At 37.7% G+C, this 17,501-nt stretch overlaps 1 protein-coding gene and 1 pseudogene across 2 annotated transcripts in view; one reads left to right on the top strand and one right to left on the bottom strand.

Annotated features, from left to right (window-relative positions):
• Positions 1–17,501, bottom strand: part of KCNA4 (potassium voltage-gated channel subfamily A member 4) — a 61,717-nt gene that overhangs the window by 29,607 nt on the left and 14,609 nt on the right. The window lies entirely within an intron of this gene.
• On the top strand, positions 7,288–8,528 carry LOC101527464 (COX assembly mitochondrial protein homolog; annotated as a pseudogene).

The following is a 17,501-nucleotide window of genomic DNA, read 5'->3' as shown; positions in this document are numbered from 1 at the left end:
CCAGAGTTTGTGAATAAATACTGAAAAGAATTCGCAACCATTTGCCACCTCTCCACACAGAGCAGATGTAGCTCCTGTGTAGAACACCCTCCACTGGATGAGTCCAGATCAGCAGCTGCAGAGAACGCTAAATGGACTTAGGTCCAAGTCTCCTCTCTGTGAAAGTATCTCAGAAGCCAAGGGCTTGAAATTAAATTGGCATAACCCTTGTGTGCGTCAATCAAAGAAAAAAAAAAGGCCTCTCTTTAATTGCATTATATTAGTGTCTCTAACAGGCTTTAACAGTGTTATACCAGTGAGGTGCATGGCACTGCTATTGAGATTTATTCTTTCTTTTGATAAAAGTTATAAAAAAGTAAAGTAGAATTATCCTTTTATGCCTTTGTTCTGTGGTCCTTATGTGTGGTTAGGAAATAGGGCAGTTGTAGAGGCTCACTGTAAATGAAGCATCTGCTTTGTGAAGATAAAAATCATTCACAGCCTTGTGTGCTGGCATTAATCAGGACCAATCTCAGGACAGGTGAATCAAGGCATGGTTTCAATATGGGAAGGTATTTCTGTTCTACAGACACCACCACCCCCATGCCTTTTGCAGTAACTCCTAATAATGTGTGTCAAAGTGTTTTTTCTCAGATACCTAAGGGTAAACCTTTTAATAAAACCTAGAGGTCATGCTATGCTTCTTGTCCAAAATGGATTCCAAAATCCCCATAGGTCCACTTAACGATGGTCAGTGACCCAAAAACGGGCTGGATTTTCTCTTTTATGAGCTGGCTCCTTCCTTCTATTCCCCATTTTGATTTTGATCGGCAGCTTTCATCCCCTAAGGATAGACATCCACCAAAGTTATACGGGGTCCTCTACCCTTGCAGCATAAGATCGTTTATGTGTCACCACCAGGCTGCTAGTCCTTCGGTAGGCAAACATTTCTCCTGATTTGCTCAAATGAGAAGAACCTGTGGAGCACATGCTTTTCAAAGCAAGGATCAAAGCTGTTGCAAAGATGTCTTCACAGAAAGACACTTCTGCTGGGTACAGTGAGCTAGAAAATTTACTCAGAAGTATTTCTGTTTTTGCTTACTTTTTTCCACTTGTGGATGAAAATGGAAACAGAATTTTGGGGATTATCCAGATGATATATTTTAAAACAAAAAGCCAAAACAAACAAAGCTGAGAGCATGAGTGTCATAAAGATGGTAACATGATTTTTCCTCACTGCCTGGAGAACAGCACCACACACGTCAGTTTTATGTACACTTGAAGCTCTTCCAATTTATTTTAGCACTACAAATCATCTGGTTCTGAACAGGCACAGAAATCCTTTGCTGTTATCTTTAAGGTTCCTAGGAGGGTGCAAGCATTACCCATTTCCTTTCAATGGTTTTCAGCCAGCCTTTTTCTGAATTTGTATATAAATGCAGGTTTGAAGTATAAAGTGAACTTACATATGTGTAATGAATTCGTACTATTGCACATCAACCTTTAGAAAAAAATAAATATGTAACAAGAGCAATGACTCTTTAGTAGCTTGAAGGACTAGAGACCAGACCCTGAGGTTGCAGGATTTTCTCTTTAACTTTTTGGTTTAAGAACCTCCAGTAACACAATCTTTTTGTGCTTCAATTTCCTTATCTGTAAAACTGGGAACTACAGCATTAATCTCCTGATACATAGAATTAATGTGGGCTGCAAAGGAAAAAAGTCAGGCTTTCTACAGCCAAAAAAGCCCAGTATAGATTTAGTTTAGTTACATTTTCAAGAATTCATCATCTGTATAATCTTCATACTTGTGACTCTTCTCCCAATGTGGATTTTGAAGCTTTTAAGTTCAGTGTGATGATGTGTAGTGATAGGACATTTGGAAGTTGATCAGATTAGGTCAGGAAGGGGTGACCTCATGATGGGAATACTTGCAGTCGGAACACAGAAAGAAGGGGCCATGATGGCTGCTGCCCATAACCTAAGATAAGAGGCCTGAGAATAAAACCACTTGGGACCGGCGGCGTGGCCTAGTAGCTAAAGTCCTCGCCTTGAACATGCTGGGATCCCATATGGGCACCGGTTCTAATTTTGGCAGCCCCACTTCCCATCTAGCTCCCTGCTTGTGGCCTGGGAAAGCAGTCGAGGATGGTCCAAAGTCTTGGGATCCTGCACCCATGTGGGAGGCCTGGAGGAGGTTCCTGGCTCCTGGCTTCAGACTGACACAGCACCAGCCATTGCAGTCACTTGGGGAGTGAATCATCGGATGGAAGATCTTCCTCTCTGTCTCTCCTTCTCTCTGTATATCTGACTTTGCGATAAAAATAAATAAATCATTGAAAAAAAGAATGAAACCATTTTGGCAAGCACCAGCATCTTGATATAGGGATTTTTGATCCTCCAGAACCATGAGGAAACCCATTTTTATTGTTTAAGCCAGAAAGTCTAGATTATTTTATCAGGACAACTTAAAACACTGTGAAAATTAGATCATATCTATGTGGATATTTTTTCCCTAGAAAATTTTGATATTGCACCTGAAATTTATCAAAATGCTGGCTAGGAATGGTTGTTCTGCATTTTTGCTTGTTTTTTATGCTTTTTAAAAAGGATTTATTTATTTGAAAGAGTGACAAATGATAAAGAAATCCTCCATCCTCTGCTTCAGTTAAATGTTTACCAAAGCTGAGAATGAGCCAGTCAGAAGCCAGGAGTGTGGGACTCCTCTGCTCTCCCATGTAAGTGTCCAGGATTGAGCACGTGGGCCATCATTCACTGCCTTCCGAGGCACACTAGCAGTGACATGTATTTGAATCAGAGCAACCAGGTCTTGAACAGGAGCTCCAACATGGGCTGTTAGCATTATAAGCAGTGAACTAACTAACTCTGCCACAACTCCAGCCCCTTGAAGGATTTTTTGAGAACTAAAAGGTATTTAATCCTCCTGCCAAGTAATAATATGGTACTTAAACCACTCATTCACCTACGAGGCAGTGGGAATTGCTAGCCCCAATTATCCTGATTTGTAAATGTAGACACAGTTTTCTTTTTCAGGCCTGGTAATACCTATTTTCTGAAGGTCACAATGTACCATGTTCTGTTACAACTTGTGTTTTTATTGCGAGTTCTATGGGCAGCAAGCAATAGAAAGCAGTTCAAATTAGTTCATATACAGCAGTGGTAAAGATAGCCAGATTATGCAGGAGTCCAGTTAAGAGCCGAGGGATGCATTCAAAGACAAACCAGTTAATAAGTTAATAGCCAGCACCACTGTATCTCCATGTTTCTACTCCCACTTTCCCCATCTCTCCCTTTCACTGATTTCTCATTCAGCTCTGAGTCTTTGGATTCTCATATCTTCTTAGAGTGTTCACATAATAGGTAACTAAATCCATTGTTACATATCTTTTACTTCAACTCTCCTTCATATCCTTACCTAAAAGTTTCCAAAGGAATACTCTTAATTGATTAAGCTCCTGTTTTTAAACCAGACTCCTTAAGTCAAGTTTAATGGCTGAAATAATTGATATCCCAAAAGAAAGTCACTCCCCTGGACTGATGGATGAATGCAAAAGGGATGAGATTTTCTAAATAGAGGCTAACTTGAGTCTAGTACATCAATTCTGACAGTAACATGTCTGATTGTTTAAAATCTTGGGAGACTTTCTATACTCATATTTATGGCAGATCCTTCCAGTGTTGTATCTATCTAGCTTAAAAATTTATACATTGAACATTAGAGTTTACGTAAGCTATTTTACAATTGATTTTCTGGGAATCAGTACATGGTGCTAAACGAAAATTTGTAGTTACGTTGGCTCTCTTTCTGTGTTTCAGAGCTAATAACTTCATTTCTCCAGTATAAACATTTTACAACCTCATTAAAAGTTACAGGCACAAGGCACAATCCACAAAGAAACCATTATCCATGAACACAGAAGTAACTCCTTGATTATAGTCAGATACTTAAGATTTTTAATTGTTTTTTTATCTGATCAAGAATGAACACAAATAACTTGTATCTGCTGGTTCACCCCTCAAATGCCCATAATGCTACAATGGCTGGGGCCAGAAAAGGCTAAATCTGGGAACTGGGAGCTGAATTCAGGTCTATCATATTAATGGTAGGAACCAAAGTTACATTTTCACTTTCAGGGTGCATGTTAACAGATGCTGGAATCAGGATAAAAAAAAAAAACAAAACAGAAATTGAACTCAGGCACTACCACATAGGGTGTAGGAAGAGCAAATGCCCAGCCCTGATTCTTGTCTTTTCAGGAATTATTGGAGCATCTCTCTGTCTGATAAATTGGATAAAAGATAATATTACTCACCTGTTTGTGTATTGACTATGTGCTGACGTATGTGAATGCATCCTGTGTTTATGTTGTCTTCTATGTTGTTTGTAAGCTATACTGGGAATGCTAATTATTAAACTCAGAAAATACACCCAGAGGCTACTGAGAGAGCTGCATCCAAAAGAAAAAATCTAAAAATAACTAGGTAATAAATAACCACTTGCAGATGGGAATTGTTCAGGCAGTTTTCTAAACAACAGCAGGTCTCTTTAAGACATTCTGGCATTTCCTGATGTTTTACTCAGCATACTAAATCTTTTCCCCCCACTTAAAGGCAGATCATTGGAATAAGAGTGTGATAAAAATGACTTGGGTCCCAATTAAAGTTATTTTTAAGACAATATCAAACCACTTCTTTCATCTTAAAATAGTTTCACATGCACATTCTTCTATGTTAGTTAAAAGCACTGAGAGTCATTTCTGAGTGGCAGAGCACTCCAGCAATTATTTTAGACTATCACATTGCCAAAAAATGTAAGGGTAACTCTTCAAAGTAATATCTTGATTTTTTAGTATTTTGTTGTTGTTGCCGTTCAGGTTCACATTGAGAGAAAAAAAAAAAAGAACAAAGGAGCTAAACACTTATTGTGACTTAGAAATGTGTTGCAGAAATAAGTCGGTGATAAAATTTGAAGATATTGCAGCTGAAGACTAGCTGAAAAAATGAAAAAAGGATTAAAAATCCTTAGCAGGGATATCATACCATCTTTTACAAAACAAAATAACAGTATATGATTGAGATTTAGGATCAACATGCATAGCAGTAGGCTTGTTATGTAATAACCTGAGGTCATTTTATCATCTCAAAGCCAAGTAAAATTTGGTGCATCTTTAAGAGAGCTCCAGTTTACAAGGTCTTCTGTGGCCAGTAATGTAGGATATTATGTCAGAGAAGTCACTGAAATTGGAAATAATGAATCAGTTTATTATGATTAAAAAAAAACACTGAAATTCGTACATATCAGGGATCTTCAAAAATTTCTTAGAAAACGTATATTGTGAAAGACTATAAATTTTAACCTTCTTGCACCAAAACAGACACTCCATTTGCCACACACATTTTCAGGTACCCTCACATATAGAGTTAATGGCCTAATCCTGTGCTCCAAAGCTCAGGATCTCCTCTGTATTAATAATATATTTAATAATACACTTAACTTTTTCACTTAAAATTGTGCATGCCCATCAAGTGATGGATTTTGGCTCTGGCTCTAAGCTAGAAGATAAAAATACTATGTTCATCAACAAAGAAAAAGTTACTGAATATTTCCTTCATAAGTTGAAGGTGATATGTATGAAAAAAAATATGACTGGAATATGCTGATATATGGATATAGATTAAGAGCACAGACTCCGCTATCAGAAAATACCCATAAATTACTAGCCTTATAGCTTGGAGACAGTCACTTAAGTTTTCAATATAATGTTCTCATCTGCAAAATGAGCATGATCAGCTGTATAAGGATGAAAGAACTCACATGAGGAATAAAAAGCACCAGTGAATTGATAAGATGACTTCTCTGATCCAAAACATTGATTGATAAGGAAATCCCCCTCCATAGAAAAGAAGGGAATTGGGATTTTTTAAAATACAGATTAAGAAGGTTTAAATTAAGAAGGTGTTAATTGTGGTTGGCAAGAGAAAGCATAGAGATGAGTCTTAACATGCAATGTTCAATGCCAGGATGGTGTTTTGTTGTTTTTCCTTGCTTGGCCCTTTTCTTGAATACAGGACTCAAAGAAATGGCACATTACTAGTCTCCCCCAAAGTGACAAGGACAGTCATTGCACACGATCAGTCATCACTGAGCAATCCAGAGGCAACTGTAAATCTCCTGAGCACATCACACACACAAAAAACATCTTAAGGTTTCTTGTTATCATTATTCTATTAAACTAGTTATTATGCCTGTTAAAAGATCAAGGTAAAAGCCAGTTAAGTTGTGAAATCAGGAAACTTAGAAGAGGACTGCCTCAATAGCAAAGAGAAATACTAAAATAAAAGCTTGCATTAAAATTCAGTTGTCTCGTCCACTGTTGATCAGTGGATTCTAAAATGTTGGTGGAGGAGATATCTTGGACACTAGTGAAGTGTCTCATAGCTCTGCATCTAGAATGAGGGTATTTTGGTGATGTCCACAGTCTTGCTTACCTTCCATATACCAAAGAAGAAACAGTAGCTTTCTTAAATAATCAAGGACACAATAAAGTAAAAATAAAGCTCAGAAACTGATACTATCAAATACCAAATTTGTTGCTATTCACATAGATACACATAAGGTAGAGAAAAATAGTTTTTAATCTCTTATAAAGAACAGTCTAATAAAAAAATCAGTATTTTCACTATTTTATCACAAAGCAGAACTTCAATTTTATAAGAATACACTATTTGGTAACAAATATCTTTTCAAAGTCATTATAAATAAGTTATAAAACATGCTAGCTCTGACCATGACAATCAAATTCTCTTTGCAAAAGCTTTTCACAGCTGTTCAACACCATGACATGGTTGACTTATCCTTTTTGTGTGGTACTGGCATCCTGTATGAGTACCACTTCATGTCCCAGCTACTCCACTTCGACCCAGCTGCCTGCTGATAGCCTGGGAAAGCAGTGGAGGATGGCTCAATTCCTTGGGCTCCTACTCCCATGTGGGAGACCTAGAAAAAGCTTCTGTCTCCTAGCTTTGGACCAGTTTAGATCCTGCTATTGTAGCCATTTGGGGCGTAAACCAGTGAGTTTAAGATCTTTAAGATCTCTTTCTCTCCTTCTCTCTGTAACTATGACTTTCAAATAAAAATAAATTTAAAAACATTGTTTTACTACTTCAGATAGATAGATAATGAAAGGTCTTGCTTGATAATCTTTGTGCATGCAGTCGGTATTTTCAAGATAGAAGCCATCAGATCAAATAGTGGCTAAAGTTGGTCCTTAGGAAGTAGAAGGATTTTTAAACATGGATACTTTCCAGGAACAATATTACATTGTCAGTTCCAAAACACATTTGCTATATAAGACAGACCATTGAAAATGATTGTTGGAGAGGCCATCCATGTGACAGTACACTTTTCATATTCTGTGCTGAGGATTAAAATCCTGACTCTGTTGTTTTACTAACTGTATGACTTTGGGACAATTTTATCAATTCCCTGATCCTTAACTTCCTTATCATTTCAGCAGAAATTAAACCAGTGATTTTGTCATAAAGCTGTTGTGAAGATAAAATATGATAGATTAAAAATCAGATACTACATTCTGGATAAACTGCCATAAATAATGATCAGACATTGTCACCCTTGACATTTGGAACTAAAGGAAACCTATAAAAAATGGATAATTGTTTTTATTTTTAAAATCTATTGACAAAGTAAGCATTCTATAAGAATCAAGATTATGTTTTTATTTTCCAGGTGGCTTGATAACTATTAGAAACATTTGATCATCCTTATCATAGTAATTAAATATTTTATAAAGATTTATTTTATTTTTATTTGAAAGAGTTATAGAGATGAGGAGACACAGGGAGAGAGAATGTCCATTGCTGGTTCACTCCCCAAATGGCCACAACAAGCTGGATCTCTGTGCATCCAAAGCCAGGAGACAGGATCTTACTCTGAGTCTCCCATGTGGGTGCATGGGCCCAAGGACTTGAGTTATTTTCTACTGCTTTCCCAAACCATTACTAGGGCACTGAATAGGAAGTGGAGCAGTCAGGGCTCCAACCAACACCCATATGGGATGGTGTCACCATAGGCAGAGGCTTAGCCTGCTAATGCCAGGATACTGGCCCCAGTAATTAAAATTTTTAGCTTTTGTTAACATAAGGGGGATTTAAAATTATTTCTTAAAAGAATCCTCTTCTCCCTGCCGAGATGGCGCTCGACCCTGCAGAGCAGCATCTCAGACTGTTAAAAAAGATGTTTTGATCCCTAAAATAATGAGAGAAACAGCCAAAGAGAGGTGTTCTGAACAAGTTCAGGATTTTACCAAATATTGCAAGGAATCTGGACTCCTTATGATAGTAAAACATCAGAAAGAAAATTCTGCATTTGGAAAGAATGTTTAACTGCCTACTATAAAGATCCAGCCTTTTATGAAGAATGCAAAGTGGAGTACCCGAAGGAAAGGGAATTCAGAAAAACTGGAATTCCTATTAAGAAAAGATTAAAGAAACTTCCCAACAGCATGTAGAAAATATTCCAGTGACATTCAGAAACTAACGTCCATGGAAGTCATTTATAAATCACCTGGATAGTGGACTCAAGATATAAACCTTTTTCACCCTATTTATGAAAATATCATCTAGAATGAAGATTTTATTTCAAAAAAAATCCTCTTACTGCAGAGGAAATGAAGGATTACTTACACATACAAATTGGAATATTAGCAAATTACAACAAAATCAGTCAGAGAAAACTAAATAACATTTTTCTGTGTTGTGTGAAAAATCTATAATGTCATCATTTTCTGTCACATTGGTGTAAACTGCATAGACAAATCTGTGCATTGTTTTAAGCAATAATTTTTCTGCACCTGCCATCTTTTCTTTTCAATGAATGAAGTGAATGCTTAAAAAATCTCAGCAGGTCATTGTTATACAGACATGACCCTGGGAGGACAAAGGCTTAAAAGTAACCCCAGAAATTCTTCAATAACTATAATTCTCTCTCTCTCTCTTTCTCTCTCCCTCTCTCTCCTTTCCACTTGAACCTATGTCTTTTGTAATCTCAGCCTCCTACTGATGCTATTAGTGCAATCTAATTTACTGGCCTTCACAATGCCAAGGAGGAAGAAAATATGCTGAATTCCTTGACTCTCTATCTTGATGAGGATTAGAATCAAAAGCTGCAAGAGGTAGGGGCTAAGTTAGGGGACTTCAATTGAGTTTCTGGCATTTACATCTATATTATAAAGAACTATAGAGATACCGCATGCTTTCTTAGGTCAAACTAAATTGTCTAAATCATCCAACACTTTAAAAAGTAAGATAAAACAAAACATGCATTGATTTTAAGGGCTCAGTATAAAAAGTAGTCAATTGTGAAAAGCAGAAGTATAACCTTAAGAAGTTTCAAATCCATCAAAATGCTTTGGAAGGAAAGGCCAGCAAGGCTGTAAAGTAGTGTTATCAAATATGTAAGGTAATATATGAGTTTCTGTGGTCTCTGAAGTAGGTATCCTTGGGCACCAATTTGGACTCTACCACTTACAGACCACAGAAAATAACTGAACAACTATTAGCCTCAGTTTCTTTATATGAAAAAAATGAGAATATTTGAAGCATACACATACTACATAATTGCTTTGGATTGAAAAAGAAAGCTTAAGTACTCTGTTCCTGGCCCATGGTAAGGACTCTAATGAAAGTTAACAATAGGGTCTGGTGTGATGGTTCAATAGCTAAATCTTTACCTTGCAAGCACCAGGATCCCATATGGGCACCAGTTCATGTACTAGCAGTTCCACTTCCCATCCAGCTCCCTGTTTGTGGCCTGGGAAACCAGAAGAGCATGGCTCAAGCCCTTGGGACCCTGTACCCACGTAGGGGACACAGAGGAGGCTCCTGGCTTCAGATCAGCTCAGCTCTGGCCTTTGCAGCCACTTGGGGAGTGAACCAGTGGATAGAGAATCTGTTTCTCTTTGTAAATCTGCCTTTCCAATAAAGGTAAATCAATCTTTAAAAAAAAGGAAGAAAAAGAAAGCAAAAGTGGTAATTTACAGAGTAGTAAAATAATATGTAAGAATGTATAAAAAGAATTTATGTATGAGTCACACACACAAGCTGTAATTAACATATCAGACAGTATACAATTAAATAGTTTCTGTGGTGGTACAGGTAAATGTTAGAACAAGACAAAGTAAGGAAGAACACTGGGATATGAATTAGGAGAAAAATGTTCTCTGTACCACAACAAATAGTAAGCTCTGGATATGTTAGATGTTTTTTATCATCACTACTATTGATCATGATAGAGCTGATGGATGAGTTTAACCTGGAGCCAGCTTTACAGAATAGGTAATTTAGGGATCATCATAGTGGCTCAGTAGGCTAATCCACCACCTTCAAGTGCCAACATCTTATATGGATGCTGGTTCCTGTCTCAGTGTTCCACTTCTGAACCAACTCCCTGCCGAAGGCCTGGGAAAATAGCAAAGGAGTGAACCAGTGAGTGGAAGATCTTCCCTTCTATGTCTTTTCTTTTCTGTGAATCTGCCTTTCCAAAAAAAATAAAATAAGTCTTTTTTTAAAAAAATAAAAAATGGTAAGCTAGATTTGCATGCAAAAGGGTCTTTCGCCGATAGTGGTAACAGGAGGGAAGTCACTGATGCCAGAACTAGCATGGCATAGTTCACAAAGACAGAGACACTATTCTAAAGAAAACCACTGAGTACTCTGTCAAGAGTCATCAACATTAGTATCTGCATTATTAGTAGCTGCTCTTCTAAGGAATACTGTTCATATTCATGGGCTGAATATTGATTTCCAAGGAGAGAGATAGATGTCCAAATCCCCTGAAGCCATTACTCTTAGCCTTTTCAAAGATCTAAGGCATCTTTACCAATCTAATTGAATATCTCAGGAGGAGGAGATCATTGTCAATTATCAAGGAAGGCCCTAAATCCTTTAGCAATCATCCTTATAAGAGAAGCATGCAAGATGACCAAATGACCAAAGAGGGAGGGATTATAACGACAAAGCCACATCCCCGCGATTGCTGACAGTCACCATAAACTAGAATCTCCCCAGGAGTCTCTGAAGGAAATCAAGCAAGACCACCATCACTCAATTCTGAAGTTCTGGCATCCTCAGCTGTGAAAAAAAATGGTTCATCGGTGTAACCACCATAGTGGTATTATGCTTTTATAACTATCACAGAAAACAAATACATTCTGCAAAAGTTTTTTTCCTTATATTATTTCAGACTTACACAGTCTTGCTATAGTATCATGATATACAGGCGCTATAGGAATATGTAATATTAATAACCTAAAGGAAGAGCCAGTGTAGTGTTCTTATAGGAAGGTATGGGTAAAGCACAATCAGTTAGATGGGTGGAGATTAGCTGAAATGACATCTGACATGTCAGCTGTCTCACATGAGAGTTGAGCATGGGGAAAGGCCAGAGGAAAGAACAGGACCTGAGCAAAATTCAGAGGTTGGACTACGCTGGGAAACGGGAGGAAGAGCTGCTGAGGTTCAACACAAGAGTGAGACAGGTCACAGGTAAGGCCAGAGAGACTAAGTACAGGCACAAGTCAAACTGTTTCATCTGTCTGCTGCAGACTGAATATTAATGAACACTTTGTCTAATTTATAGGTTGAAACCTAACATCAATGTGACTGACATTTGGACATGGTGCCTAGGGATGTAATTAGGGCATGAAGAAGCAAAAATGTTATAAATAAAAGTAATGCCTATTTAAAGAGACACGGAGATTCTGTCTCTCTTTCTCACTCTCTCTCTACTTCTACCATGTGAAGACACAGCACGAATATGGTGGGCTCTTATGAGAGCTTGGACCACGAAGCTGACTTTGCCTTGCAATCAATCCTGCTGGTGCCTTTAGAACTGTGAAAAGGTCATGTTTGCTTTCTGATAATTTGTTGCAGCAGCCCAAGCTGATTAAGATGCAATTTATATATCTCCTTTTGACATAACAGATAAGCCTGGATTATTTTAAACACCTGTGTATATGAGAGGGCATGACAGAGAAAAGAGAAGGGTAAAACACACATGGAAATTGGCATGTTCTCTCTGGAGTGCTGTAGAAGCCAGGTGGTAGCCCTGAAAGAAAATCAATAACCATAGTTTCCTTTGTGGCTCTGTTTCCACAGAAACATGTTTGTGGGTGATTTGGGAAGGCAAGTTTACAATGCCAAAACAACTAATCCAATGAAGAAATTTCAGCCAAACTTTTCACCGAAGCAATGAATGTTATGATTTTTATGAACATTGTTTCATTTAAATAACTCAGTTTGAAGGAGGGCATGTGAAATAAACTCAGTCATCTTCTCTAAACACAATAATACTGAAACCTGGGAGCAAGTTTAACCTCAGTATAAGAGAATTAATAGCAGGTGGTGGGAAAGTGCCTGGCTGGCCTGTCAAGTTGAACCTATTTGTAAAAGTATACTTAACTTAAGGAAACGGTGCTAACAAGGTTAACTACAATAGATTAAAAGGGAAAAATACCTTACTTCCTGAATATTAGATGTCACTGCATACATATTTAAGGACTCTGTAAAACTATTCTTGAAGTATGGCCCTCTGTTCTAATGGTTAGGATGCCTGCATTCCACATGTCTGGCTTCAGCTGCTATTGCCAACTTCATCAACGTCATGCAGATGCAGACTTTGTGGAGCAGGGGTGATGGACCAAGCAGTTGGGGTCTTGCCACAATATGGAAAGCTTGACATCCTAGTCCCTTGCTCTGGGTTAACACAGTCCTGGACACTGCAAGCCTTTGGAGAGTGAACACTATATCAGTCTTTCAATCTTTCAGATAAAATTTTTAAAGTACTTCTCCCGGCATGGAGAACAACATGTTGCCTGCTTATAACAAGCCCCAAGGTTCTAAGGGATCAGGCAAAACTTCTCTCTCTAACTTCAACAGTTTTCATTCACTCTTATCAATCATTGACCTTTTGATTACTTTAATACACTAAACTCTGTTCACCCTCAGGACTTCTGTCCTTACTGTTTCTTCTACCTTCAGGCCTAATTTCCTGCCCACTTCATCTGCAGTTCCACCGTTGGTCATTATCACAATCCTTGTTTCACAAACTTCATGCTATTGCTTATTATCTGAAATAGTCTTTTTTTAAACAAAAGATTATTTCTTTATTTTTATTTTAACAGCAAAGTTACAGAGAGAGAGAGAGAGAGAATTGATCTTGCATCCACTGGTTTACTACCCAGATAACTGTAATGGGTGGAGCTGGGCTGGTCCAAAGCCAGGAGCGAGGACCTTCCTCTTGGTTCAGGGGCCCAAGGACTTGGGACATCTGCTGCTGCTTTACCAAGGCTTTATCAGGAGCTGGATCAGAAGTAGAGCAGTCACAACTCAAACTAGTGCCCATATGGGATGCTGACACCACTAGCACAGACTTAGCTTGCTATGCCATGGAGCCAGCCCCTAAAATAATCTTGTTACTTGTTTATTTTCTGTAATAATGGCTTTTTTTTTTCAGAGTGAGCTTTTCATTGCTCCGAGGGTTTAGTACGTATTTAATAAGAAAAAAAAAGGGAGAGATTCCAGGAGGGAGGGGGGAAAGAAATGAGGGAGGGGGAAAGTATTCTAGTAGAAAATCCAATTGCATTTGATTGATACGTAGTCAATAGACATTATTAAACTTACCAGACCCACTAGCTAAGGTATACAGAATGGGGTGGGGGAGGAGAGCTGAAATACTAAAAGCAAAGCAACAAACGGTGATTTCAAAAGCTCAGTGATGGGAATGATGGGGTATAGCGCCCTAAGCTGCTACCAGGAAAATTGGCTTCCTCTGTAGGAGCACTAATTCAAGTCCCAGCTATTCTGCCTCCAATCTAGCTCCTTGTTAATGAGTCTGAGCGAGCAACAGAAGATAGCCCAAATATTTGGGCTCCTACCATTGATATGGGAAACTGCAGTAGAGTTCTGGGCATTTGGCTTCAGCCTGGACCAGCTCCAACCATTGTGGCCACATGGAGAATGAAGCAACAGATGGAAAATTATTCTCATTCTCTGTTTCTGTCTCTGTCTCTCTCTCCCCCCCCCCGCCCTTTCTCTTTCTGTGTGTATATATGTGTGCCCCTCTGTCATCCTACCTTTAAAATAAATAAATAAATAAATATATCTTTAAAGGAAAAAACCTCTCATTGAAGAAGTAACCTAGTTAAAGGCTGCACTGGATTCTTTCAACTTTGTGCTCTAGGGGGATGGAGTTACTCATTACTAAAGAAATTGGATAGTTTAAAAGTATGATTAAGGAAAGATGCTGGATTACTTAATTCTTGCACAAGTTAAAAATCTGACAAATATCAACTATTAAAGTGTTTTGTATTATATCTTCATTACCAACAAGTTTTTTCTAAATAGGCACATAGCTCTTTGATTTATGGTAAGACCAAATGAATGAATCACCCAGCATTGGTTCCATATGCAATAGTTGATATTATGGTCTCAGAACCTTGGCAGTATGAGTATATTCACTTCCCTTTTATAAAGGCAAAAGCACTTTATTCAGCTGCCAGCCAGCCGTTCCTGCTAGGCTTTTGTTGCCTTTGACAAAGTTTCCTTTTATCGCAGTTTCACACATGCATCTGATTTCGTCTCTGCTCCATACAGCTGCTGATGTGTGCAGTCTGTTTGATCTTAATGAAACTATAAGGGTAGAGACAGAAACTTTTACAGGCTCTCACAGTAATTCTTTTTCAATTGTCTTGGATATTTTTGGAGATACAAAATACATTGTTTACAGGTTGATTCCAGAGGAAATTTTGATGTGAATTCAACATCCAATAAAAAGCACATTATGGGCTACCAAAATTTTTTAATTGTAAATGTGTGCTTGTTAAAATTAATAAATAAAACATAACACCAAAAGTTTTTCAGAGAAACAAATTAATAATCACTCCTAAACTCATAGAATAAGTGATCTATCTGCTCCATGCAATGTGAAATTTCATGGGGAAAAGATATAAGGTTTTATAATAAATCAAAGTTATGAGTTTGATTAAACCCCATTTTCACAATACCATATTTTTCAGATATTTCTGTAATCTGTGTTTATCAGCTCATGACAACCTATCAAAACTGAGGTATAAACAAGGAAAAATGTCTCCCATGATGCATACATTAAGGTTCAGAGAAGAAATAAAAGAAAAAAGGAAATGAGGTTTAGAGGAAAGTTAATTCATTTGGAACACAAAAAGTATAATTTTTCATTGTGATAAATAGCTCTGCCCAAATAAATGTGGTATAACTCGAAATCTTTCAGCTGTAGGCAGAAGTTACAGATGAATCATGCCATGATAGGGTAGCCTATTTGGCAATTCATGCTCAGATTCAAAGAACATTTACTATATGCCAAGTACTGTGCTAGACGCTGCCTCATGTCATCTCACATATTTCTCACAATTACTGTATGGAAAAAGTATAACTGTCAAGCTTTTGTTATATAAAATTGATGCTCAGAGAATCTGATTCACTTGTGCTTAGTTGCACAGCCTAAAATGGCAACTCCAGGAGTCACACCCGGGTCCTAGGATGTCATGTGTTGTGACTGACAGGCTCAGGACTATTATGGGAGAGAAATTAATCCCGGAAAACTGGAGATTGGGACAAATGGATGAAGAAAATAAGTTAAAGATAACAATAAGGCTATCACATTTACAAAACTTCTTGCTAAGGAAACCTAGGAAACACCTTTCCCTTTAGGCTCCATCTTGCTCTGCTGCTTCAGTTTATTCTGCCTGAACATGTGGGTTATGACTAAGGGTCTGCCCTCAGCTTCCCCAAGGGTTGTCATGCATTCTATGGGACACCTCTGTGCAGGCAACTCTGACCGATACCTCTACCTTTGCCCTCCCACAGAAGCTCCACTCATACCTTTCCAAGAGGCTCCTGGACACAAAATAGTGAATAAACATGATGAACAAATCAAAAGGCCTAATTAACATGAGAACCTCAGTCACTAATGGTGTATTCTTAGAATTTGTGCTGAACTGCTAGATTAGAAATGCTGGGATGTGGGGGTCTTAGGGTTTTGATTATGTGAGCTAGTGAATACATTGATTTGTTCCATTACAATCAACATTTTATTGGAATGTATGTTTGTGTCTTATAACATTGTATCATACATGTATACAGTAGAGTTTAAACAAAGAGCTCCAAGACATCCTCATCAGGATTTCATAAATGATTTATTTACTTAAAAGGCAGAGTAACAAAGAGGGGAAGAGAAAGAAAGAGAGAAAAAGAGACTCTTGGAATTTACTGGCTCACTCCCCAGATGGTGATAACAGCCATATCTGGCTGTAAAGCCAGGAGCTAGGAGCCAGGAACTCGGTCCTAAGATCCCACATGGCAGCAGGGACCCAAACACTTGAACCATCTCCCACTGCCTTCCCAGGCACATCAGTAGGTAGCTAGATCAGAAGCAGAGAATCCAGGACTTGTCCAGAATTTCAACTGGTGGTTTAACCTACTGGGCCACAACACTGCCCACTGGTACTGTGTAACCTTCACCCAAATTAAAGAAGGTCTCTCCTCCATTTAGAACAGTAAAAATTTGCCTTCATAATATCCTACTCATGATAAATCAGCAATCCAAAAACCTCATTACAAAATTCAGCAGCATCATTATCGCTTTCTTTTCTCTTAACCTTCACTTTGTCACTGGGCGACACCTATTCTGTCTTGCTAACCTGATGCATCTACATCTTCTATTATAACTATTAAAGGGTTATTTGCAAAATGTTGAAATAAAGGTTCTCATGTAAACATAAAATAAGCATGCAAAACATTAGAACTTATTAATTACTTAGCAACTGGTAATTAGTTCTACTTCATTCAAAGAACTATACATATGTAAGTGAGAACCACTGAAAGTGAATTTATGATAAGTCATTTGTAAGACAGGCTTATTACAAGAGTTGGGAGGAAAATGAAAATAAATTATCCCTAAAGCAAACAGATTTCATTTGCATGTCCATGAAAAAGATTAATTTTAATTGCAACCAGTTAATTTAAACTTATATTATAAAACCTTAGAAAATAGCTCACAGACAATAAAAGGCACAAAGATAATTTTGGTCCATTTCAAGATCTTGTGTATATTTTATACTACAAGGAATGTGTCCTTAACCTCTGCGTTCATCATCTGAATGAGAAAACCTTGACATTCCAATGAATGTGACCACATTTTTGATACATTTCTTCTTAGCCACAAGTCCCTGACTTCCTTATTTTAGAACATGTAACAAACAAAAAACAAAACAAACAAGCAAAAAGTTCTCTGACTCTTTTCCATGTAAATCTCCTACAATACAGGAATAGTTCAGGGTCATAGGTGTCATGTATTTGAAATACATTCATCAATGAAGATAGTACTTCTATTGTCTAGTCTTTAGGAGAAGTTCTGAGCCAACTGTTATAAGATCCAGTTAACAATTACA

The sequence above is a fragment of the Ochotona princeps genome, chromosome 4 (genome assembly GCF_030435755.1).
Source record: "Ochotona princeps isolate mOchPri1 chromosome 4, mOchPri1.hap1, whole genome shotgun sequence".
NCBI classification, from domain to species: domain Eukaryota; kingdom Metazoa; phylum Chordata; class Mammalia; order Lagomorpha; family Ochotonidae; genus Ochotona; species Ochotona princeps.
This window is presented reverse-complemented; position numbering and strand designations above follow the sequence as displayed.